This window comes from Rissa tridactyla, chromosome 2 (genome assembly GCF_028500815.1).
Source record: "Rissa tridactyla isolate bRisTri1 chromosome 2, bRisTri1.patW.cur.20221130, whole genome shotgun sequence".
Taxonomy (NCBI): Eukaryota; Metazoa; Chordata; class Aves; order Charadriiformes; family Laridae; genus Rissa; species Rissa tridactyla.
The window spans coordinates 36,301,984-36,326,227 of NC_071467.1; the positions used below are offsets into that span (position 1 = coordinate 36,301,984).

Consider the following 24,244-nt stretch of genomic DNA (forward strand, 5'->3'; position numbering starts at 1 on the left):
GGCGAAGAAGATTAAGAAAGACTGAAGAGCTCCTGTGGGACCTGATATAACTGGCAAATATGCAAACTGTTTGGAAGAACTGTGTGAGCTGCTGTAGCCAGAGGTGCTAGAGAGATTTGAGCAGCCTTTTGTGTAGCTCATTGGCACTTCTGCTCAGGGCACTGCACCAATCAAAAATTTAAATGTTTTCATTGATACTAGAAAATGTTTTCTTTGTACAAGTAGTAAGCCTGTGTTGCCCATAGGAGAAAACTTGCTTTTAAAGTTCAGAAAGATTTAAAAGGATATTAACAGGGATAATAGGATAGCAAGACCAATCATAAAAAGATTTATTTTTTTTAATGTTACGTAATTCTTACGCTTCAGAAGGCAAAACCATGGGCAATTCTATCCCTCTGTTGTTGTCCTAGGAGGGCGATCAGCATCTCTGTGATAAACGTGTCTGGTACCATCAGATGGGTGAGACCCTCTAGAAGGGACAAACCCCAAGGCTGCGGCCGTACAGCACTCATTGTGTGCAGAGTTCACCAGTAAAGAGAAAAGTTTCTAAATGAGAAAATGCTAAATGAAAAATATGTACAGGTCATTAGAAAGCAGATGTTCAGCTTGCAAACCCCTGCCACTTAGCTTTTGGGTCTTGCACCTTTACCACGCGCAAGAGGACACTTTTGTCTTATCTGAAAAGATATAACCTTCACTATTCATATTAATTCATAACTGATCACCTGCAAATGAGCTAGCTACTTAGACTTGTATGGTTTTAGTATCCTAGCCTAGCTAAGTGCTTCTGGAGACTTAAAGCTCAAAACTCAGCCCACTCAAAAAGCTTGTTAATGGGTCCCACATGACACAGCTATCAATTTTTTAGTATCAGATATACATGCTGTATCCATTATAACTTTCACTTAGGGGCAGGCTTGCCCTAACTGTACAGGAGCTTGTACGGCTTTGCTCTTATTTTTGGTCTGAAAGAAGGAAAAAAAAAGACCAATGTTAGATGAGAGCGAAACCGTGTATTGCAGACGACAATGCTCACCGTGCGTCTGGCAGAGAGAGGCCTGATGCATCGCAAAGGGTTGCAAGATTCTCTCTCTGTTTTTAACATTTCCCAGGTTGTTTAAATGTGCATTGTAAGCAATGATAAAATGACAAGTTATCATTGATCTGTCCTTTCCTCCATCTCGGAGGGATTCATTAAATAATGCATGCACCCATGTGAATTACCCTTCTTCACTATACTATCCCCAGACCATTAGCCAAATATAGCAACAGCAGCATCTTTCAACCCCTAGAAACCCTTTGGCTTTCATTTAATTAAATTATCCCATTATGAAAACTCTTATAATGAGATTAAATTTAATTATTTATTAGACACTTATTTGCACTAGGGAACCTATCAATTATGCATGGTTGTGCTAAACATTTTTCAATCCATCACCTTTTCTTTTCATGGAAGGTGCAATTTATTAAGTGCATCTGAAGTACTGTAACAGAAGAGCTCTAGCAGAAATGTGCATGCCATCCTAGTTCAATTAATTGCAAATGTAGCAGGAAAACAGAAATATGAAAATTTACTCTCTCTCCTTTTGAAAAACAGCACGTTGACAGAATTGCACATTTTGCAATTGTTTGGTGCATCTCCTTTTCACATCCTACCTAGTGAAGTTCATGAACAGTCATTTTAATTCATGTTTTTTGATTGTATTTTGTGTGTTAATGGTTCCTAATTGCACAAAAATTCAGATGTAATGCCTAATTAGAATGCTTCAAAGAAATACTTGTAGCATGCTGTGGTTTGTAACTTTTTACATACAAGAATTTCTTATGAATTTACAGAAGATACTGATATTCTCTTAATATAAATTAGTTGATCATAAAGATAAAAATTTTAGGCAAATTGTTAATGCGTATAGCCATAAAACATCATCAGTCACATACCTTCTTGAGAAGAATTTGGATATAAGGGCAAAAACATATAAGCTACCAATAACTGTTGCAAGCAGGATGACATTTTCTGATGAATGTTAAGAAGATATAAACGTCAATACAGCTCTGAGCTTTTCTTTTATAAGACCTTGTCAATATGTAATTAATTATTCAACTGGAGTTCTGTGTGGCTCAGGGCAGCATTTCAAAGAGCTTTCTTTTATAAATTGCAAGGTCATCATAAGATTGCTTTTACTGTTTTCCTTTCCTTTTTTTTTCACATTTAGAAATAGCACGCGTGTAAAAGCTCATAGACACCTGCGGGGTGGCATACGCAGTGCAGTGATAAAGTGAGGAGCAATAGGCTTTTTAGTAGCAGTAGGCTTTAGCAGATGCTTTTAATACATTACAAAATTCTGCCTTGCTTTAAAAGTGCTTGTGTTTCATTTTCAGATGTGAATGGGGGTCAGACAGAAAGATTTATGTCCTTTTTTTCCTCACTTATGCATGTAAGAGGATGTTTGCTTCATTAACTTTGAAATTCACTGGCCAAATAGACTGCATATTTTAGAGGATTTAAGTAAATGTGCCCCAAAGTTCACACAAATTACTATAGAGCATTTCAATCCTCATCTTGAAGGAAAGAGACATGATGCATCTGTTAATAAAAACAAAGGAGAACTGCTTGTATTTGGCAAAGCAGTCGTGTCTTGCACTTACGACTTTATCAACATCACTGGTTGTTATTATTTGGTAATTTCTTCCTGAAAGTCAGGACTGTTAATTAAATCTCAGTGTACGCTGGTGGGCTTGGTAGGGTGGTTTCATTCCTGTGGGGAAGATTACATTTATTAGGACAGCTCTTCAGACGATATTCAGAACTGAAGTTTACTTTTTGGTGTGATGCTTTTTGCCAGCTAAGAATCTACCTCTTATTTTCCGGAATAGCCACTCATCTTCCACTTGGATAGATGTGCTCATATGTGAGCCCCATATGTAAGATCCCACACAAGTATGTTTCTTCTACTGAAGTATCAAGATCATATATGAAGCCAGTGGTGGTACCATAGCTAGTAATTTCGCTCTCTGACAAGTCGTCTGCAGAGTCAAACCCCTGAGTGAGTGAAGCTGAAAAACAGTATCCAGCCCAAAACCTTTGCAACATTGCACTGCAATGAGGTTACCATCTGCAAACTCTTGAATGGCGAAAGGGTGAGCTACATTTGACATCGTCTCAGCCTAAAAGCAGGATTTTAATATATTTTTCAGTAAGTTACAGCAAAAACTTCATTTTAACTTTGGCAAAGATGTGGCGATCGCTGTATTCAGCGATTTTTCATTTGGAAAGCTTGGTGCTGCAGTCAGCGGTGGAACAGCCCATCTTAGTCTGTGTTGGGGGCTGGTAAGTTGGCAACGGTTATTCTCATTTTTCGCATTGTATAATCAGCTGGCAGCTTTGAACTCTACTTTGAAATCTCCTTTAAGGATCATATAGGCTACACACTGCAATATGTTAGCAAATAATTTCAAATGCGTACTTGAGACATGAAAATGAGATTAGCATGAAAATGAACACGAAAAAGCATGCCTGAGACATGACATCTGTCAGCCACCTGCTTAAATTGTAGCTATCCTGTCAGGCCAGATGCATTGGTAGGTGTACTCAATTTTTACACCTATATTCCATGAAGGTTTCAGTGTTTGCAAATTGGCTGTTGTTGCAAGTCTCCATATATTCCTCTCTTCCTTTTACATGTGATAATATCTTTTTTTGTTTCAAGTGGTAGCAGAAAGGTGAGCCTTCTAAGAGCTTCAGATGCTGAAACATTAAAGAAACTGTACATCCAGTGATATTGTGGAACAGGTGTTTTGGATATAGATTTTTAATTCTTTGGATAAAAATTTTGATAGTTTCACCTGAGCAAAGACATGATCTGAGAGGAAAAGTAGAATGGCAGTGATGATTTCATCATCGGTACCAAAAACTTTTAGGTAGGCTTTTAATTTACAGCTTGCTAACAGCTTATTAACTTTCATTAACATCCTTTTGCTTTTGTATTTAATAAAGACAACAATTAATAGAATACTGTATAGGTATCAATATGTTAAAAAACTAATAATTTCATCTGTGTACCTTTTTGAGCTTTATTTTTAACACTGATGGTGAAAATACACGATGTGGTGCAATCTAGCGTGTTATAATTTTGGTCTCATGTCTTCATTAACAAAGAACAGCATGAACTTAGCATGGTTTTGAATTAATGTCATTTAAAAATGTTTTAAAAGAAAGATATCAAGTTTAATAATAATATTACTTAGAGGCATGGAGTTTCCACCTTTGTTGCTTGTTTATGGTTTTCCCCTTCCATAACTGTTTAACTAGAAACAGGTTTCTGCGAAGGAGTTAAGATAGAAGTAAAAATAATGTTGTACAAGGGAAATTATATTAAAAAGGAAAAAATTGTTAAAAATTGAGGGAAACGTGGGTTTTCAGAAAATTGCAGAATGCAGTAAAAGTTTTAGGACACGTTACATGCAAAGACCTTTCAGCTTTTGTTGTGTTCTTACAGCTTTTAAATATTTTGAGACAAGTGAAACTTTGTTTAATTTGGGTGAAGACTTCTGTTTTGAGATTTGCTTGTTTCAGGAAAAAATCCTTTTCAACAGAACATTGATAATTTTCCCAATACAGATAACCATAGCTGGAAATCCTCAAGGCATCAGGCCATTAAGCCAGGGAGAAAGACTCTTGCGTCCCCTATCCCTGATGCAACGCTTTTCTCCCATCATCTTAGGTCTTCAGATTGCCAACACTCTTCCCATTTTCCTTGAAACAAGCTGACAGCCTAAGGCTTTCCAGCAGGCTGTGTAACAAAGCCCTTTCAAGACCCACTTGATGTAAAATCAGGCTCATCATGAGCTCATAGATGGTGTCCATTCTTGTGGCTTTTACTTCTTTTCTAGTGCTCTCATCCCTCACCACATTCCTCTGCTGCCTTTGATTTTATTTTCTGGTATTCATCAAAGTAGTCTGAACGAATGGGGTGAAAAAGTAAGATCCTCTTCACTGATATCACTCTTACTCATGGCCTGCTGCTACGTTGTGAGGAAGACAAAATCAATCTGGCCCAAGTGTGAGACAGGACAGTCCAGCTGTGTACAGCATCAGGTCTGAGATGAAAAAAAAAACATGTTCAAGTGATCCATAATATGGAAGAAGTGACTTCTTGATCGCAGCCGTAGCTGGGCCCTGGGAGAAGGCACTGCACAACCAAATTGGGGAAGGATTTTGTGTCTGTAGTATTGTTTTCCTTCCTTCAGCAGCTCTATAGGATGAACCCGATTTCTTGAGCTTTCCTTGTATAGGTAGGGACTGAAAGGATTTCCTGTGACAACTGACAGATCTTACCCTCTGGGGAACTGCCTTTCTACGTAAAATGAAGTTGCTCTGTCAGCAAAATGAAAAAGTTCATTAAAATAACTGAACAGAACTGTAAATGGAGATCAGGCAGTTTCTTGTTATAACCTGGTTTCCCAAAGAAAAAAGGCTTTTGCAACCACATTCTTTGTACATGTCTGTCTACCAGTATGTCTCCTAATAACAAGTTTTCAATTTGTTGGGAAACCTCAGTCCAGTCTGACAGAGAGCTAGCAGCCTCAAAAATATCACACTCCTTCAAATTTTATGAAAACAGGCCAACGGGTTGTGGAGAACGTGTGTAGACATATTCGTCTGATGAAAGACTAAAGACAAATGTGTCTTTCGGTAGACATCTGTGAATCTGCAGGATGGGGCTGCCCTGTACTGATGATGGAAAGGTTGGAGGTGTGCGGGTCTTCAGTACAGGCTAGCTGCCTTTTGGCCCTGGGAGTGCTGTTGGTGGGCACAGCGCATTGTGTGTCCCTCTCCCTTGACTGGGTTTTTGGTAAGAGGTGCGTGGTTGGTTTCTGTCAACCTTAAGCCACACAGCCACAGTGTTCCCAAGCCCAGAGACGGCATTTTTAAGCAAATTTCATCCCAGAAGCCTTTCCTCTTAGGAGCTACACCAATCTCATCAGCAAACTGCCCCTTCTTCCCTGTCTCTTGTTTCCCGTCACATTAAGCCATCCTTGTCTCTTGGTTCCTTTCACTTCACAGGATCGTAGAATTGCCTAGGTTGGAAGGGACCTTTCAGATCATCTAGTCCAACCATCAGCCTAACTCTGACAAAAACCATCGCTACCCGTCTTTTAAAAACCTTCAGGGACGGTGCCTCAACCACTTCCCTGGGCAGCCTGTTCCAATGCTTGATAACCCTTTCAGTGTAAAAATTCTTCCTAATATCCAATCTAAACCTCCGCTGGTGCAACTTGAGGCCGTTTCCTCTTGTCCTATTGCTTGTTACTTGGGAGAAGAGACTAACCCCCACCGGGCTACACCCTCCTTTCAGGTAGTTGTAAGAGAGCAATAAGGTCTCCCCTCAGCCTCCTTTTCTCCAGGCTGAACAACCCCAGCTCCCTCAGCTGCTCCTCATGAGACTTGTTCTCCAGATTGCTCACCAGCTTTTTTGCCCTTCTCTGGACCCACTCTAGCATCTCAATGTCTTTCCTGTAGTGAGGGGCCCCAAACTGGACATAGTACTTGAGGTGGGGCCTCACCAGTGCCGAATACAGGAGAGGGGAGAAGCCACCACTTAAGCCACCCCATGATCTTCTCTATAAGTTTCCCAACAGGCAACTTTCAAACCCATTGCAGGTGCTTCACCACTGGACTTCAGCCTGTTTTAAGGTGCTGCTTTGAGCCAGCTGTGCTGTTGCTGCCTGCCCGTGTTCACTGCCCCTGCCTCCATGGCTGCTGAACCTCTTGAGGTTATCTGTGTGGGGAAAAAAAAGTTCCTCCCTTCCCCCGCCCTCGGTTTCCAGGAGATGTCAAAAAGCTGGTTAGAAGCAGCAACTGTGAAAAGTGAAGCCTATGAGCTATAAAACAGAGGGAATCTCTGGCAAGACACAGTAAGTAATTCTAAGCCTGTAATTCTCTCTACTCACAGCCTTGCTCTAAAATACCCTGGCTGACCTTCCTGGCACATTGTGGGGAAAGTTCAAATATAGTCAAATGACAAAAATCTTTCATTTATAACTGGCTGTCATTAGCTTCTGGGGGAAGAATGTCAAAGCACAGTTTCTGGGACCGTTTGAATGGTTACCAGGTTGATTATGTCTTTCTCTGGTTTTAGTGGTTCTTTTGATCCTACTTTTTTGGTAATTGTACTTTTAATTATGTCAGAGGTTCCCAGGATATTAATTTTCTGTGTACCTAAATAGGCATTTCAGCAAAGGAATTAATGGAAACGTCTTTAGAGCTGAGGATTAGGAGCAGCATGAGGAATTTAGTAACTCTGATTAGGCTGGGGACTTTTTCCTTTGGGTATAAAATGCCACCGGAGCATCCTGAAGTAGCTGTATGAAAAGACTGCATGTCCCTTGTGTATTTATAGACTGTAGAGTGGGAGATGCAGACAGTGCACACTCGGAATTAGACAGTTATTTTAGATGGTGGAAAGCAGGAGGGAAATTTTCAAATTAGAATGTGAGAACGTAACCACGTGACTCATTAAAATTAATAGAAACTGCATAGTTTAGTCTCTGTGCACCACTTTGAAAATTTCCCTAGGTGCTTCTGTATGAATATTTATGCAATCAGAAATAAAATGCAGACAATGAAGCAAAAGCCAGTGTAAATACAAAGTGATCACATAATTTACATGTTTTTAATTACTGACATAAACTCCACTTTTGTCCAGTAATAAAAAATGTGTATGAATGAAGAAAGTAGTTAAATACAAAAGAAAATGGTTTCAGCAATTACTTAAAAAGGAAATACTTTTCTGATTTAGTTTCTGAAGAGTTCACTAAACCTGCTTGCACTTTTAACGAAGATATTTAAAAACTATAGTCCAGTATACGTTAAAAATAAATAAAAAAACCCAAATGCTTGCACTGCTCAAGAGGAGAGGTTTATGTCAATAGGATCACTAGATATCAAACCACCTTCTGGTGCTGTACCGAGAGTCTTAATTTGATCTCAACGTTGGGTTAAACTAGTTCTCTGTGTTGTGAAGACTGTAGGATGATATAAGAAAGGTGCAGGAGGTAAAAAGAAAGGGATATGCGTTTGCTTAAGAACCCACCTATCTACAGTGTCCTCTGACCAGTTACTACTGGCTTACTAAAAGACACAGGGTGCTTATCTTTAAGTAATTTGTGAATGGTGTTAATTTTATTATCCACCAATGTTTTATTCAACAGGAAAAATCCAAAGCAAGGTTTGTGCTTCCTGGTCGTCAGTTCAGGGAAAGACTGAAAGATGAAGCGGTTGTGTCTGAACAAAAATTATCATATGGTGTCTGCACCCCATCCAAAACTCAAGACCCCCAGAACTGATTTCAGTTGTAAGTAGTATTGCCCCACCTTTGCTTTCCCAAGACGGATGCGGCAGGTCAGGGAATGGCAATGCCTGCAAAATGAGAATAATTCTGAATCAATACGACCTTTAAAAAACCTGTCAGGAAAAGTAGATATTCTGCACCTTTCTCTGTGCTTCCCCGTCTGCCAAGTGGTTTCTACATTTTGAAATCTTGTCAAACCGAGCGGCGATCTTCCGCCAAAGAATTCCATCACCAATTAGTCTGTCATAGGCTTTGTCAATTTATCTTAACTTCCCTGCCCTATGGACTAAATACTGGATACGAAACAAAGATCAAGAGAAATGTTATGCTTTCTCTCTGTATACCACTGCCCAAACATCCTCCTCCCCTGAAGTTGTGAAGCAGCGAAATTCCTCGCCAGGACCCCAAACTGAAAAAGGAAACAGTCACATCTCCAGTAGGACTGAGACGTTCACACCCTTCCTAGCAAGACCCAGCATAGGAATGGTTAAAGGGGTGAGGAGAAATATATAACAAAGTGATCAGTATCAGAGTGAGTGATCCCTCATGTGTCACAAGCCAAATATAAGCACCCTCTCTATCCTAAGGAAAATCTAAAGGAATAGATTCCCCTGGGAAATACGTGTGGTTCTTCCCCAAGAGAAGGGGAGTTTCACTAGCTTGTGTAAAGAAGGACAAATTGCGTAAATGGGTTAACCAAAGGGTAAATTGAGAGAGCGCTGGGAAATCGTGCTAGGTGAATGCGGGCATCCTCAGCTGTTGACGGTGGCTCGTGAACAGCTGGATAGCACGAAAAAGCGCCAGCCAGCTCGTGTTGCCACGGGACCGCCCCGCTGCCAACATAATGCAGAATATCTGTGATTCGTACTTCAGTGGCTCAGATCAAGAGAGCTGATAGATTGAACACCAGCGATCTGACAAATGTGTCCACTCCCTTCTCTCATCTTCAAAGTCAAGAGAAGGGAAATAAGCTTCCGACACGCAATAAGGCAGTCGCCCCTGCGTGGGAGAGCTGACTCCTCGGAAAGTGTTTATAACGTGGTTAGGGGCGAGACACCGGTGTGTTGGACAATGCGTTGACTTCTCTGATAAACACTTTCTGAAAAGTAATTTCCGGAGCTAACAAGGAATTATGTAAATGGAGAAATAATCAGTTAAAGTGATCAGGACTGAAGAAATGAAGCACTCTTTCAGCGTGCAGTTATGAAAAGATGATTTGGATGCATTTAGCAGATTTCAGCTAATGAAGTCAGAGCTGTGATTGCAGGCAGGTGAGGCAAGCGAACAAATTTTAAATGGCAAATCAGTATCTATGTTTTCTAGACTTGCAGGAAGTCAGGGTTTCGTTTGTTTCAGCCCAAATGTTTGGAAAAAAATATTTATGGGGAATTTTTAAAACTCTCATTTTAGGAATAGCTCTTTTTTGGGGCGAGAGAGTTCCCTATAAGAAAAAAAAATAGTTTTATTTTCACCGTCAAGCCAAGCTACTCTGCCGTGCTGCAAGAGATGCAGTGTCTGGCCCTAACAAATTGCATTTGCTTGAGGGTGTGGGAGTTGTGATATTTTCTGAATCCTGGCAGCCTCAGGCAGCAGAGAACAGTAGCCTAAGCGCAGTGCGCAGTTCTGTAAGGGGAGAAATGGCGCTCAGTGTGCTCAGTAGAACAATTTAAGCACCAGTTCCAATCTGACATCCTTACTTCATTTTTCTTAGATCATGTCCAATACAGCTATTTAGGTTGTGGTTTAAGTTAGGTTGAAAGCTAAGGCCAATTCATGGAGTTGGGAACAGTTTGAGGGTATTTGGTTTTTTTCTGGTAAGTAATTAAAAATACTCCTTTTATATTGCTGATCCAATTCGTAACTATCCAGTATAATTACTCATAATATGAATACCTTGTCATAAATTTTATTTTTCATTGTAACTGTTAGCCAACAGTCATTAATAAGATGCTAACCTTTACTTGGTATGCCATCTGTGACTGGAATACCAGCGTTCAGGTATTATAAATCAGTTTTAAAGGTTCAACATCAGTTGGAACATTTCGAAGCATACCTGTTTCTGTCAAGCTTTCATAAAAGGATGTTTCAAAATACGTTATTTTTTTAATTTTATTTTGTGAATCCATTTGCACATTTCAGAAAGCAAGCAGAGTAAGGAGTAAATTTTTTGGGATATTCAAATCATGGAGCTAATCCAAGTTCCATTCAAATGAACAAAATTTATTGGGTTTATGTCTTCTTTCAGTAGAATCCACCCTGGAGAGATGTTAATTTGGACATTGTTCCATTTGGTATTAGGCAGGGAAGGATGCTGTGAATTAATAGTTCTTCTAGGATGGGAGGAAAGAAACACATTTTCATATGCTAAAGGAGCTATTAAATGAATTAGTCACTCCCTTGAGCAAATGACACCTATCTGCTTATGGCACCTTGATATGTGGAAATCATATAAAGTCTGGATGTCACCATTTTGATGATTTATTAGGTTATCATGTTTCCACTGTTGTCTGCACATGTACTTGCATGTTTGTTGACTGTTAAATGACATCGCTGCTTTCTAACTGCTAATAGTTTTCATTACTATTAGCTCTCATCTATTTGAGAATTTATTGGCATTATATGTGGATCTTTCTAGCAAGAGAAAAGCCATATATGTGCTTAAACAGAGCTGAAGTTGGGAATATGGCGTGAATTTTTGAGCTGTGCAGTGCAGTTTTATTAAAACAAAGAAACTTATGTCTTGCAAAGTTACAAGCAAGCTAGGTGAGTGTAAAGATTTAGCAAATCAGTGTCTCAAACCAATCTCTTAAATCACTGTGATTTATTCCTTTTTTATTCAGAGTCATGAATTTCTAAACCAAATGTAAACAGCAGTTTTCAGACCTCTTATTCAGGGTCTCTAAAGTCCACTTCTCTTACTAAATTAATAGGAAGCATTTTTTACTGTGTATTAACTTTCAACTATTTATTCATTGCCATTCACTTCAAGTCATTTTATATACCCATGCAAATTTTGAGAAACTGGTGTCTTGGTGGACTTCTGTGCATCCAAGCATGAAAAGATAACTAGACCTGGATCCCGCAGCCTGGGCTGTGAGGGTAGACTCCCCAACACCGGTACACCGCCCTTTTGAGGTCAGAAGGACTGTTAATGGCTACAATAACAGGTTGCACAGAGAAGTTGTGGATGCCCCATCCCTGGAAGTGTTCAAGGCCAGGCTGGATGAGGCTTTGAGCAGCCTGGTCTAGCGGGAGGTGTCCCTGCCCATGGCGGGGGGGTGGGAACTAGATGGTCTTTAAGGTCCCTTCCAACCCGAACCATTCTATGATTCTATGAAAAAATATTTGACCTACCAGTTGTTACTTTATGATGCATACTGCATAACTATTTACTATTACTTACTTACTGACCAGAAACACAAGAGCCAAATGCTGGAATTCATCTACTAATAGAGAATAATTGGTATAAAGCTCCTCCTGTGCTTGGTATACCACATATGGCTGAGGCCAATTCCATAAAAAGAAACTTAACATTAATTTGATCCTGTTTTAATTCAAGCTTTAGAGATGCATACAAAATATTTACTAGCATTTTGGAGTTGAAAATATTAATAGTGTTTTCTTATTAAAAAAAAAAAGAAAAAGATTAGAACTAAAAACAATGAGGATTTTATGAGGGGGCAGACAGGAGGGAAGAGAAATGTATTGTAGGGGCATTGTTGCTGGTTTGTGGCAGCTTTTTTGGGTCTCACAGAGGAACAAGAGCCTTACGGTGCCTGAGCTGTACCCAGCTGAGGGGCAGCCGCTCTCCATCCCTTGGATGTCCCCCTTTCCAACTGTAGGCACCACATAGTTCCTGAGACTCTTTCTGAATTCACAACCGTTTCTAGATACGGATTAAGGTTCAGAAGGGGGAGCCTTTATTCTGGACACTTGGTTTCCTTTGCAGTGAGGGGTGGGGAAACAATTCACCAGTGGCTGTGGGGGCCAGGGTTGCTTTCCCGTATGGCCACAGCCCATTGGGGCTTGGTGGAGCAGGCGGCATCACCGCCGGTGTCCTCAGCCAGGGCAATGGAGCCCTTGTTTGTGTCCCAGGCAGCATAAGGCATCACTTGAAGCATCAGTCTCCAGCGGTATAATTTTGACTCTTATTTCAATAAGCAGTCCTCTGCGGTGGAGTACATTGGTGGAGTACGTTTCAAGCTACTGCATTTTTAGGCTACTAAATCTACTATATTTTCCTAGGTGTCTCTAATTTTGGATTTGATACTTTCCAGAAGAGCTATTAAAAATCAGTCTAAGTACACAAAGGTACCCTGCTTATGAATATAAGGAAAGTGGCACCAGATGCACCGAAGATAAATAAGCATTTTTGAGTTGCACTCAACACATTTCTTACACTGATAGCTGCCAGGTTACAATTTTTTTAAAAATCAAATTATTAGAGTTAAAAACTGCTTGTCTCTGCTCATCCACCTGCGATTCGAGTTCTTCATACGGTTGTGTTCTGTTGTGTGTATCTCTGTGTCCTCTTCTGCTGCGATGTTATTGCATTCTTTGGGTATCACAGGGTGAAAAGCGTTCTGCCTCTGCTCGGTGTGCGGTACCTGGGCTGTGTCTTTCAGCGTATAAACTGGCATCCAGTGCAAGGTGTGTTTCCCTTGGTCTGTGCCTAGTTTGGCAGCGTTATTTAATGGAGGTTGTTGTGTATAGAGATTCCCGTGTTATAAAAGGCGAGGCATTTTCAGACACATTTTTAGAACTTCATCAGGTGAATCACTTGTCTGGATATGAATCCGTCAGTCTTTTGCATATGCAAATGTGGTACAAGACAGAGGGGCAAGCTATATGATTTATTTTTTTAGATGCTGAAATTAAATTTTTGCTTCTTCTTAATTCTTGTGAAACCCTCTTGAAATCCTTATTTTAACCTATTTCCCTCTAAATTAATGACAGGTTTGCAGGGACAAAAGTACTGACTGCCCTGAGTGAATTTTTTTTCCCCTTGAGCCTAGGTTTGAAAGGGATCTGTCATCTTATGTTCGCGGGCTGAAAATATAGGTGTAATTATGAATAATTAGTTTAGGAATTACATATTTCTTTGGAAAGGTAGATTGTCAAGCAGTAAATACATGTAGAAAATCTGTATAATGCACTTAATTAAAAAAAAAAAATCCTTATTAGTAGCCTGGAAGTATCCAAGCAGTAAAAAGAATTTAAGCTTTGTTTACATTTTGGCTGCAAGAGGTGCCTCTCTTTAAGTATTTAGATAAACAAACCAAAGCTGCTGTTTTCATTAGCATGTAACACAGAGCCCAGTTTCCTTACCTCGGAGAACATTAAACTAAAATTCGGTGGCAGGAGGCAATTCGATCTCTTGCAAATATGAGTCCTGATAAACCTTACAGTACGGAAAAAAAAAACCAACAAACCTTCAAATTTTGTACCTATTGACATTGCTTAATAAAACGTCTCAAGTGCTGGTGCTTCTGGGTGTGTTTCCAATAGCAATGTGATTGCAAGGCTCTGTGGATAAAGTTACCGATCCTTTGAATTCTGACCTTCAGTCTAAAACAGCTTTAGAGGTTACTCTTTTTCCGATTTGTGAGATTGCAGAGAAAAAGTTAATGCTGCTGGAAGGAAGCGGGGGAGGGAGCCGGGCTTGGAGATGAGAACTGGGACTTTGAAGCCATCTGAGAAGTTTTCCTCTGGCCTTGATTTGTAACAACAAATATTGGCAGTCTGACTCTGAGTAATTATACGAAGTTTCAAAATAGAGCATGCGGCAATTGAAATTTCTGTGAATACAATTACTATTGAGACCCAATTGATTTTAAGGGAAATTATACTGTTGGCTTCAGCAAAGTCTGGATTCCTGGGGGAGCCGTAGCCATCAAAACCTGGGAGCTGCCTTAAGCCCATCGTCTGTGTCCATGGGGAGGGGAAACCTCAAAACTGAGTCCCCCCCATAGGCACATGGACTGGAAGTGTTTGTCTCTCTCTGTTGAAGACGAGGGTTGGGGGTAGTCATCTTAAACTAAATGCTCGATTTTAGATTGTTACAGTTAGGTGAGAATCTAACCGCTGCTGAACAAATGAGGGTAACGGCATAATTACTGTAAGGTTCAAAAGAATTTATTGTGGTAAATTTCTTAAAAACAGTTTACAGGAAAAGCAATTGATGCGAGTGTAAAATAAATTGCCCTTGTAACGATTATTGTAACTTAGACTTCCACTTTTTCCTTTTCATTACAAGGGCCAAAATGTGGAATATTTTTGAACTTCACTTTTAGAAGACACTTCACCCTTCCTGATCGTCGTAAGAAAAATATGTGTGACTGTTTCAAGGTTAAGGACGTACATATTTACTGTACTCAACTAACGCAAGGTTTGTGATTTGAATGTGTGTTTATGAATCGCTTACATTAGTCATAAATGCAGGCTTGTCTTAATAATTTGTTAAAGTGAGCTTGGATTGCTGATCTTTCCATTTTCTTCATAATTCTAAATGCTTTAATTAACAATTATTTTCTCTATATCTTTTTATTATTATTATTTGCTTCTCCAGTCTTATATGTCAGCAGCTGAAAAATTATGCAATAATTGACACAAATAACTAAAATACAGTAATGATCCACTGCTCCATCTACTGTTGAACAGTGACATGAATAACGCTTCAGGAAAAAAATACGGAACGCATTTGGGAAATAATAACAAAATGGAATTTGCAACAAATAAACCTATTGTTTCTGTGGTTAGCGAACAAACATATTTTTCTTGCAGAATTAAGAATTCTGAGTACCACTTTAATTCAGAGCTGAAAAACAAAGAGGAACTTTCCGTCTCCCTTTTCACCTTACAGGAGGTGCTGACAAAACTGGTTTTGTTCATGTTAATGGAAAATAGTTGGAGAAAAGACAGTCTAGCATTACTGACCTGACTCATGCTATACAGTGCGCTGTATTTGTATCACTGGCAAAAGTTTAAGTTATTTCTGTGAAAAAAAAAATAAATTGCAATGGTTTTGTATATTCTGACTTTTTTCTAGTAGCGCTAAATGAAAGATGAGGAAGGCTTAAATAGTTGTGGGAGGACGAACTACGGGAAAATGGCATGTGTGTGAAATGATGTGTTTTTATAGCCTTTACAGAACAACGGGACTTGATTATTTTGTCAGCTCACTGGTAGTCTCTCATATGTACCGCGTTCTTCGTGCAACTTCGTCTCTTCTGAGGAGCCGCTGAGTGTAGCTTTTATCGCCCGCTGGAGTGCTAGCACGCTGCTCCTCATCATCCCCACTGCATTTGATTTGACTCGTTCATTTGTGTAAGCAAATTATTATTCACACATCACAGCGAAGGATGATTATTTTCAATTTTTTTAGGCAGTTATGTTTCCATGCTGAGCCGGAGTAAAAGCTCGAATGTAAATTAGAAAAATTAGCTCTTTCTCAAGGATGCTCACAGATTGCAATCTACTCCTTTCATTTCACTCCCTGTATTGCAAACAGCTAATTCTCCAAATAACTTTGAACAAAGACAATTACATTGCCTTCAGTGGGGCAACTTTTATAAAGAGTTGCTAACATGTTTAGGTATCTTTTGAGATGAGGTTTTTGTGAAAAAAAAAAAAAAAGTGACGTTCTCACTGATTCTTAGGTACCGTAGACAGTATTAAAAATCTCCCTGTAAAACTGTTGAACTTCACTGGAAAATGGAAAGTAATTTTCAGTAGGTCAATTTAATAGGTAAAACACTGCTTAAATAAAAGCTGTTGTAGTTAGAAAAGCAACAACATTGCTATTAAATCAGGAGTAGATCTCAGGAATCTGCCCTCAGAGTGTCACAGATCTTTAGGGGAAAGCGACGCCGCCACTTTTGGGTAGAGCATCTACTTCCGGTGATCTGGAGACCAAAACTTAGCAGTATTTTTGTGTGGTGATCATAAGTACAATTACCTTCATGAGATTACTAGAAGAGAAAAGCTATGTAGGAAGTTTTCAACTGGGTGTTACAAAGTACCAAAAGAGAGATGACAGTATCAGGTATATTTAAAGCTTACCTTCATGTAGGAAACCTTCCCTTCCCCCTGCCAACGTACTTACTTATTTTGCAGTTGGAGTACTAAGCGTATTTATAGTTTTCACTGTTTGTGTCTATAAATATATATATGCCATATTTATTTTTCCCCTGTTACATAATGCTTTTGAGATGCAACAAATGTATTGAAAAAACATGCATACCTTGATTTTGGAAAGGGAAAAATTGAGAAACACTAGGTATTTGCTATCAAACTGGAGTTTGACCACTTCTTCTGTGGAAAATCTCTGCATTCGTTTACATCATAATTGTCAGGAACTATTTCAGAATCCTATAAAGCCGCGAATTCATTCAAAATCTAAAGCAGAATCTACTTCAGATTGATAAAGTCTACTGTTTCCTATTTTAAATTATACAAAATGATCCCTTACTTCATACTGAAGTTGCTGACTTAAAATAAGCACAATTGCATGCAAACCAGCAAAGGTGTCACGGGGGCCAGCAGTTCATGCACACTTTGACTAAGGATGATGGTTAGCAGCGCGCACCTTTTTTTTTTATAGTACAGTGTATATTTTTTTATAGTACGTAGACCTTAATTCATTATTAATTTTATCCAGTGCATCTCAAAAGCATGTAATAAAATTGTCCTTCTCAATCACTTTGATAGTTTTTGGACAGAACAGTTAGAATGGTTGATTTCTGACACTTTTTTTTTTTTCTTTGTTTGTAGCTACCAAAGTCTTCCTACTTTTGCTCACATGAGTAGCAGGAGACAATAAGGGCTCCTGTCAAATGCTGCAAACTTCTGCTCCAGCCAGGGACGTCTCTAGGCAACAGCTGCTATGTGTAAGATAAAACTTGTATGGAGACACAGGAGGGAAACTGCCTGCTTCAAGGGGCTCTGGCGTGTCCTTGCAGTTGTTAATGGGAAGAGCCACGCGGTGGTTTTGGGGACCGATGGGATGCATCTTTTGCCTTAGCGAAGCACGGTCTTCCTGGGCATATTGTGTATGTTAAATATTTCAGTAGCATCCCCTACTTAGAGACAAACATGCAGACATCCCACTGTTCCGTATCCATCTTATTTCTAATTTTTCTTAATTATCAGCACACCTGCGATTGTGGCGTCTAAGCGCCCAGTAAATCCAGTATTCAGGATGGGCCAGCTTCACTTGTGCTAAAGCAAGTGTATGGCATTGCATATGGAGTTAAAACCTCATTGCATGAGTAATGGTTGTAAAAATATACCCAATAGCTTGTTGTGCATTTGATGTTATGTAACAGGCCTGATCCCTTACTTCTTATGACTCTTGAGGTGCCGGCTGCTTCAGCAGGAATGCAGAATCAGGGCAAATTCAGGCGTGATGTAAACATATACAAATCCCACTGAAATCTCTGTTCCAGACCCAGTGCAATTGTGGTTTAGAATTGATGTTGGGTGCCAGTGATCAACAACCCAGCCTGCACTGATTCGGTACGCCGTTAGTTGGGAGAACAACACGAAAAAGCCAAGTAAACGAACCTCTTTCAAATAGGTTTCAAATAGGTGCAATGCTCAGCTGGCATAATTAGATTAGCTATTGAAATAAAAAAAAAAAACTGCACTCGCTGAAAGCGAATGAGGATCTGGTCCATGGTATCAGCTGTAGGATAAGTTCATAGGTTAGACCATACCGTGGGGTAATGATATGCACTAATCTGAAGTCCAATCTTCAGACATCAGATAAAGAACTTTAAGGCACTGTTTAATGGCTGTATAAACACAGAGGACCCCACTTTATCTTATATCCCCCATCTAGATCATTTATGTGGCTTCGGTTCCCATACTGCCTACATGCCATACTACAGAAGAGATTAAAAATTCAAAGCCGATTCTTTTCTTGCAATGCATCGTCAGCACCCTTTTTCTGATCATCTTAGCCTCTGTGTAATTTATCCCGTGTTTATCATCACATCATCAAGCTCTGTATGTGTGTGGGGGGGATCTGCCTTAGTTTAATTAAATACAGAGACTGGGCACACTCCTGAAGTTATTACTTAGACAAAACTCCCTTTAGGGACTACAAACTCTAACCAACAGTAAACCTGCTTCGGTAAGCTTTACATTCAAAACAGTAAAATTTATTCATATATTTCACACAGAATCACAGAATGGTAGGGTTTGTGCTATTTGAGTTTTTTTCAAATATGGAATGAAGTAGATTTATGCAAAAATTCACACGCATCACTGGTAGTTGCAGTCATATTTTTTTTAAATCATTTTTTCATTTCCATAGCATTGTTTAAGTATCACTATTTTTGAGAGAGGCTTTTGAGTTACATTTTCCAGTCTCAGATGGTACCTCACAACAACAATATGGCGTTTTTGAGAGGTTTTTCCACAGAAAAAAATGAGCTTCTCTTCCTAAAAGTATGTGCCTGATCTTTTTCATCTAATAGATGAAGCTCCTAGAGACAGTGAAGCAAGACATGTGTTTTTAACTCTATATAGGCTTCAGTGGGGTTTTTTAAAAATGATTTTATTAACACTGGTAAAGACTTCAGTGGTAAGCATTTTCCAGAGGATCGTGGCTGTTCCGAAAAGCACATAGTTCGGAACGATGGCATAGCCTTGTATTTCCTGGTTTTGGTGAGTTTTACCTGACAAAACTGCATGTCTCCATAATAAGTAATTTGTAGTTCTTTCACAGTTTAATATAGACCATCATAAATAGTTGTCTTGGCACGAGATGCGGTTTGTGAATATAAAGAAGTGAAGGGATTGTGTTTGTGCTGGCGACGCAGACGGGCCCAATCGAAAGCTGCTTATTTTGACCTGGGTTCCCATATATGGTGTGTGACCGTCCCGACATCCCTTTTCTCCGCTAAACAAAATGAAATCCTAGGTGCCTTTCCAGCCTCGAGGTTGACTTGTAGCTTTGCAAACTGATCTGCTTTCCCGAAGTATTCCCAATGTACTTGCTACAAAATAATGTCTCGCTTACTGGGATGTAGTAGCCAGAAGACATTTCTCCTCTAGAAGTATTGCTTTCATTCACAGATTAGTTAATTGAAGGTAAGGATATCTTAGCAGTGAATAACCACAGATTTTTGTAAAGAAAAAAAAAAAGTTCTGTTGGAATCTATTTATACAGTATAAAGTTGTTGGTTTTTTTTTTTTATTTAGTACTGTAGACCTGGCATAGTATTAAGACTTCTTTTTTTGGTACTGCAAATCATGATGCTGTTTTCCTCATCATATTTGGATTACGTGTACTGAAAAAGTGTAGAAAAATAAGTGTTACATGAATTGAAATATACTGCCTACAAAGTGGAAATGATCTGGAGAACCCTGGTCAAATTTAGTTATTGAGTACGTTACAATGTTTTTTAACATAATGTATACATTTTTAAAAGAGTTTTTTTGAATTACGAGCAACCGAAAGTGCTGTAATAGAAATGTATCATAAACCCATTTCAGTTTAATGGCTTACTAATTAAATTATTTAATTACTTATTGATTGGTAAAAGCTAAGCTTTAAAGAGTTACTGTTACTTAATGCACAAATTTAACTCTTTGCAGCCGTCTCTTTCTGCTTCGGAAATATTTGTAAGGTCTACGGAAAAGGCCTTTACACGGTTTTAAATTTTAAAAATTTAGTAGGTCGAGTAGCAGTAATTTAAAATACAAATTTGATTATATTTATGGTTGTTTTTAAAAGTACAGGTTTTTCACGTATCTGCATGGTTGGAAGCATTTAAAAAGTTCCAGGTACTTTATTTAATAAATACCTTTAAATTGGAGAAGGCTGGCTTAAATAGTTTTAGCAGACCCTTTCTTTACAAGGTTGCAAGAATCTCAGATATTTGAGAACAAATCTGTTACATATCCAATCAAAACGGCATGTCCGGACGTGCATGCTGGTTGTATGCTTAAGAGCCTCTGTGAGTATCCTTATTTAGCTTCTCTCATTGATATAACGTTGGTTTAATTCCAGTTATTCTATTAGCACGGCTTTTGTTTAAACCCGGCTCGCTAAGCGGGGGACGCGTCTCCGCAACAATTAAAACTTTTTTAATGAGGAAGGGACCCGAGGGGATTCGCGACTTGATCCGAAGGTGCAAAAAGGGGGCTCTGGGCGCGGAGGAGGGGAGGGTGGGGGGGGGGAAGCAGACCGCCTGCCAGGGGAGCGCAGCCCCCGCGCAACTCCGGCGCCGGTTCAGCGCATCCCCCGCGCAGCCGGGCGGAGGGCGGCAGGGCAGCCCCGGCTGCGTTCCGCCCCCCCCCCCCGCCTCCTTTTTCAGACCGCGCAAGCCTCATTTAAAAGCCGTCGTTGCTTTTAAACCAATAAGGTTGGGATGAGAGAATAGCTGCGGTTTGCGTTACAAAAACAAAAACAAAACCCAAAGGAGGAGAAGGGAAAAAAAAAAAAAAAGCGGGGGGAAAAGGGAAAAAAAAAAAAAAGTGAGGAAAAGGGGAGAGAGGAGGAGAGAGGGCGCGGAGCGGCAGCGTGCCCCCAGGCAGCGCCTGGGCAGACCCACACGGCTGAGCAAACAGGCGGCGGGGCTGGAGGCTTTGTCTGCCCGCTGCGGCCCCGCTCCGCGCCCCTCCGCCCCGCACCGCGCCCGCACCGCCGCCCCGCACCGCCCCGCACCGCGCCGCGCCATGGGAGGCGCCGCCGCCGCGCTCTGAGCCCGCGGGCGCGGAGGCTGCGCGCCGCGGAGACGGCGCGCCCCGGCAGCGTGAGTAGCGGGGCGGACCGCTGACAGCGGCGGGGCAGCGGGAGAAGCGAAACGGGGAGGAAAAAGGCAGGAAAAGAAAGGGGGGGGGGGGGAAAGGGGGGAAAGAAAAAAAAAAAGGGGGGGGTGGGGATTGCCATAGCGCGGTTGCGGAGCAGCGCGGAGTTCCGCAGCGGCGGGGACGGAAGGTGCGCGGAGTTTTCTGCCGTCCCGGGGAAAGCTCAGCGCGTAATTAGAAATGGGTAGGGGCAGCAGTTAATTTTGGCCGGGTTTCAGGCTGGGGTTTGCAGGCTTCCCGCAAAGCAGATGTGAGGCGGTTCTGTTTATTGTGATCGGCCAGGTTGGTTTTGTTTTGGTTTGTTTTTTTTTTTTTTTTTGGAGGGGGGGGGATTCTCCTGTTGGATTTCCTAGAGCGCTTAATGGTTCGGCAGACAGGAATAACGTGATGGTGAGATGTTAAATGGAGGGGGGGTGTGTATGTGTTAAAAAATAGGCATTTTGTATAGAAACCCGTAGACCTTTCCGAAAGAGACATGAGAGCGTGAGAAAAATAATAAAAAAAAATGGGAAGGAAGAATGCCTGACAGAGATTTTGACAGCGCTTTCTGAAGCAGGAAATCCTTTTGCTTAATGTGTTTAAGTTTTCCGAACACCAAGGAAAACACACAGATCCCCACAGGAGAACTTTTCAAGATGACAGAATAAACATCTCCACAACTGAAATATTTGATGTTTATTGACATTTTCGGTGGCTTATTTAGAACGATGATCTTAGAACGAGGAAGTTAAAGACCTTTTGAAGTCTCATTAAATTTACATCTTGCTTTTGAGCCACCGAGACCCACAAAACATCCCCAAGTATGTATTTCTGTCAGTGTTTTTGACAAACACCAAGGAGAGGAAGGACTGCCCTTTGCAGTGAAAAGTTTATTCTGGAAAAGTAAAGGTGTTAGCGCATTTAAAAGTGTTTCTTAGACGGTGGTTGGGTTTTGGTGTTGTGGTTTTTTTTGGTAAGTAAACATTTAAAAATGAGGCATGCAGAAGAGATAAAAGCTTTCAGAAAAAAGAGGATGGTATATTTCATGCCATTTGTTTAAATTTTAAAATGATCACAGAGAGAAATTCACGATAAAAAGTGGAAATGCTGCGTTGTGCATCACTGGAAGTTTTTAACGTTAGATACCACGCATAAAGGATCTTTTATTTTCCATCCCATACTGAGATGGGTTCGCAAAGCATCTGCTGGGATGCAGACTGCTGGTTTGGTGTGTAAAATAAATTAATAATGTGTGTATACGTGTCTGTAAGTATATACGTGTGCATACACATCCTATACTTTTATGCGTGTGAACACGTATGCACACAGCGCTTTACGTGTTGCTCATGAACCGGTGACAGGCAGCCTTTATCCGAGCACCTCACTGCTGTCGGAGTTTTCCCAAGGCCTGGTCGGGTGTGGAAATGAGCAGCCATCCCCTCTCAGCACTTCTGCGCAGTGACAGGCGGCTTGAGTCACGCTTCGCCTTTGGAGAGCGGAGGGGGGAAAAAAAAAAAAAAAAAAAAGAAAAAGAATGAGTAATCATTTTGTTTGAATTGCAATAAGTATGAAATATTTTTCGGGAGCCAAAAAAATCTTGGAGAAGCAGAAAGACATTCTTAAATGGCTGGTCATAATGGGAGCATTGTCACATTGTAGTACTTCTCTCTTAAAGGGAAGAAAGTGTTGGGGTTTCAAAATGTTTCATTCATAAGCGTATTGAAATGAGCACGCAGGATGGCACTTTTAGAAGAATTTAAACTAGTGATTAAAAATGAAATAACCGTAATTACCTGCTTCTGGTTTGATAAGTGCAGTTTGTCTTTGATGTGAGTATCTAGTGAAAATGGTCTACCTCCTCACTTAGAGCCCAGCCATATGATTATTGGAGGAGTGAAAGTATTACCAAGTTTTATGTGTTGCCAGCGAGGTGCCTTTTTGTAGCCAATTTGCATTTTAGTTTTATAACATTTTGGCTGTTGAAGCCCTTACGCCTGTAGATAACTGATTGCACAGTGCTTTAAAGGAGGCAAAGAGTGCTGTTGGGGGGAAAGTTCTCTTCTCTCCATCCCTCCACCCCCTGCTAAAAATGACAGATTTTTTTTTTTTTTTCCTACAGAGGAACACTGATTTGAAAATTGCCATTGTCTTTGAAATTTGCTTCTTTAAACTAGAATTGTTTTAAGAAAAAGCGCATGTGCTGGCTATAGTTTTCTGGGTTAACTTATTTTCACATAGAAAATTTCTTTTCAGCTGGAAAAATGTTTTGAATTATAGCCATTTAAAAAAAAATTGCTCCTAGCAAGCAAAAATACTGTGGAAAACCTGTAATTTAGACAAGTACCTACATTTTATTTTCTCTGTGCTGCTGAAATTTAGAATCCCTTCCCATTTACAGTTTACTTTTCACAGAACATTATTAACTTTTTGGCTTCATACATGATCTTCTGTCAGATGCTTTTGATTTGTAATTTAGCAAAGTATAATAAACAGTGCAAAAGTCATGAATTTTCCTCCGCATCCTGAGCTCTGTGGTAGGGAAAATGTGATAAAATGTGTACCTTAAGTCTTGTTTGATGATCTCTCAAAGCAAGTTTGCCTTCTGGAAATAATTTCTGGGGTTGAAGAGCATGGTATTAACAGATTTAATGTGGCTATTCAATGGATTGGTGGAGCACTATGTGAGGTTTAACAAAATGAGAGAGACAAATTGAACATCAACAAAACCTACATCTGTGAAGAATTATAAATTTAATTAGAAAAAAGGCAAACTTAAAAGACCTCATTAACTAATCAGAATTTGATGTTACTGATTTAAGATTCTTAAATGGATGAATTTTAAGTAGCTTTGCTATCATTGTCATTTTTTTTTCTCACCATGTACTGTATAGTGCCCAGATCTGCAATCCATATTAAGGGGAAAGATGTGAACATTACTTACAACAATCAAATTATACACAGTAATGTTTTTGAGGTACAGAGGAGACTATCTATGTCATTTATCATACAAGGCATTTTTAGTTTAAGCGGAGCGCAGAGTACGAAGGGTGAGTGACAGCTCCTTTTTTCTCTTTTTGATTTTTTTTTTTTTAATG

The 24,244-nt window shown here is 39.9% G+C and overlaps 1 protein-coding gene across 22 annotated transcripts in view; it reads left to right on the plus strand.

The window, feature by feature from the left end:
• The window catches only part of EYA1 (EYA transcriptional coactivator and phosphatase 1), a 169,855-nt gene that overhangs the window by 56,836 nt on the left and 88,775 nt on the right, over positions 1 to 24,244 (plus strand). The window contains exon 3 of one of the 22 annotated variants that reach the window (XM_054191955.1): positions 14,608 to 14,739. The exons of 15 other annotated variants lie outside the window; for them this stretch is intronic. The gene's annotated coding sequence lies outside the window, so the exon portion shown is untranslated. Of the gene's footprint in view, positions 1 to 14,607; positions 14,740 to 19,360; positions 19,449 to 20,402; positions 20,492 to 20,706; positions 20,726 to 21,052; positions 21,116 to 21,282; positions 21,301 to 21,373; positions 21,453 to 24,244 lie in introns of those variants that run through there. 6 more of the 22 variants (XM_054191961.1, XM_054191954.1, XM_054191959.1 and 3 more) reach the window with 6 other exon arrangements.